Source organism: Schistocerca gregaria, unplaced genomic scaffold, assembly GCF_023897955.1.
Source record: "Schistocerca gregaria isolate iqSchGreg1 unplaced genomic scaffold, iqSchGreg1.2 ptg000623l, whole genome shotgun sequence".
Classification (NCBI taxonomy): Eukaryota; Metazoa; Arthropoda; class Insecta; order Orthoptera; family Acrididae; genus Schistocerca; species Schistocerca gregaria.
In genome coordinates, this window is record NW_026062011.1 from 20,001 (window position 1) to 22,500 (window position 2,500).

Below are 2,500 nucleotides of genomic sequence, written 5' to 3' on the forward strand. Positions count from 1 at the left end.
CTTAACCTAACTTACACTGCACCTTAACCTAACTTACACTGCACCTTAACCTAACTTACACTGCACCTTAACCTAACTTACACTGCACCTTAACCTAACTTACACTGCACCTTAACTGTCACATGTAACGTCACAGGAATGTAGCTTTGCCTAACAGCAACCCTCTGAACATAGTTCACTGCTTGGATCCTCTGGTGTCATGTGTATTTCTCGATGCCATGGTGCGTACCCTCACGTAAATGTCTTTCGAGTGTTGCGTACTTTCTACACAGTCCCGCTAACCACTGGAAGGGTGTAACGCTACAGAACGAATATCGCCCTCCCCTCCTGCCCTTCCAAGCTGGTCGGTCAGGCGTTTGTTTGTGAAATGAGCCTTGCAGCTGTTCAGTTGCATTTGGTTGTCGATGCAGTCAGTGTACGTTGTGGTACGGCCTGTGTGGACTGTCCACTGATGTACGCGTAACCCACACTGATCATCCGTCGTTACGTACTGAGTGACATAATGTGGCACATGCTTGACCGTACACCGGCTGCGCCCTACAATGGCGAATCATAAGGGCCATATGTTGTGCACGATGCTACTTGTCTCGTCTCCCCATTACAGCGAGATTGCACTGTTGTACGCCGTAGAGACATGTGGTAGGTACGGACGAAAGTATTGCATGTTGGCCCCCCCCCCCTCCCTCTGCCGGGAATCAGCGTGAGCCGTCTGTTGATGTAGCGACGAGGGTTTTCCTATTTAATCGTATTGCCCCACACAACATGATACCACGGTGGACCGCGTTCCACATCTGCGACATGCTACAGAGGCCGGTTGACAGTCGACCGCGCAAGGGACATTGCACACGTGCGCGGACCATCTTCCACGTGTTCTCTCGTGTACGTGCCGTAGTGTGTATATGGGCTGATGTAGCGTGTCGTGACACATAACATGCAGGCATGCCAGAATCGTAGATTTCGCAAATGTTGATTGACGTATACGTTTGCTGCCAAAGATCCGCAAATGAACTGGAAATCAGTTGTTGAGCGGTTGTTCGCGCTGCAGGTGCATCGGTGATAGCGACGATCGGTACATCTGTGAACCGGTTGTTTCGGCGGTACCCGCCATGCCCCCGAACCTGAGTTGGCCATGTGGGTATGAAGCGATACGAGGCTGTGGCTTGGTGGGACAGTCCCCGGCCAGTGAGGGGGGGCCGCGCGGCGTGCTGGCCGCGCGCTGCGTGAGCGCACGCACTACAGCCGGCTGGTGGGGGGCGCCCAGTGGCAGGAGCGCCGGCCGACGGGCCCGGCTGGCGTCCCAGCTACGCGCCGGCGCACCCGGCGCGCGGCGCCAGGCGGCCAAAGTGGGTTCTGCCGAGCCCGGTGCGAAGCGCGGTGGACATCTGCAGTGTGCTGGTCCGATTGCGGACTGTGTGCGTTGAGGATGCGCCGCCGCCCGGCACTCGGCGTCGCGACGCCGTCTGCTGCTCGGTCGCCCCCAGCGGTTCTCGCAGGTGGTTTGTATCGCAGCTCTGCGGACGTGTTGGCGCGTGCGCTGTGCTGGGAGAGTTCGCTTCTGCACCCAAGTGGGGCTTTGCCCTTCTGTGGCGCTGGCGTTGGAGCTGCCGGTCACCGTAGGTGGCGCGTGTTGTTTCCCGCCGGCAATGCCACGACAGCACGCTCCCGGGCCTCTGTCGGCAGCGGCAAGCTCAGTTGGGAGCACGGGTGTTCGCACTGAAAGCGTCTACTCGCCTATCTCCGGGCGATTGCGCCTCTCTCGAACCCGACCAAGTACTTAGGACGGCGCTGCGCGCCGCCGGGACCTGAGAGGGTTTCGAGGTGTATCGTGCAGGGGAGCTCAGCCTCCTCCTGTTTGCAGAATAATTGAGCGGACGCTTGCGTGTTCGCGCGGGCCCTCGGGACACACTCCCGGGCGGCCGGCTGCTCAGCTCTCGTTGACGCAGCTCCCTGGTTGATCCTGCCAGTAGTCATATGCTTGTCTCAAAGATTAAGCCATGCATGTCTCAGTACAAGCCGCATTAAGGTGAAACCGCGAATGGCTCATTAAATCAGTTATGGTTCCTTAGATCGTACCCACGTTACTTGGATAACTGTGGTAATTCTAGAGCTAATACATGCAAACAGAGTCCCGACCAGAGATGGAAGGGACGCTTTTATTAGATCAAAGCCAATCGGATTGGCTCGTCTGGTCCGTTTGCCTTGGTGACTCTGAATAACTTTGGGCTGATCGCACGGTCCTCGTACCGGCGACGCATCTTTCAAATGTCTGCCTTATCAACTGTCGATGGTAGGTTCTGCGCCTACCATGGTTGTAACGGGTAACGGGGAATCAGGGTTCGATTCCGGAGAGGGAGCCTGAGAAACGGCTACCACATCCAAGGAAGGCAGCAGGCGCGCAAATTACCCACTCCCGGCACGGGGAGGTAGTGACGAAAAATAACGATACGGGACTCATCCGAGGCCCCGTAATCGGAATGAGTACACTTTAAATCCTTTAACG

The 2,500-nt window shown here is 56.7% G+C and overlaps 1 non-coding gene across 1 annotated transcript in view; it reads left to right on the top strand.

Moving 5' to 3' along the window:
- Positions 1-1,944: 1,944 nt before the first annotated feature.
- The window catches only part of LOC126317228 (small subunit ribosomal RNA), a 1,893-nt gene continuing 1,337 nt past the window's right edge, over positions 1,945-2,500 (top strand). Inside the window, exon 1 of the ribosomal RNA XR_007556503.1 lies at positions 1,945-2,500. This exon is cut by the window's right edge and continues 1,337 nt beyond it. This is a non-coding gene — a ribosomal RNA (small subunit ribosomal RNA).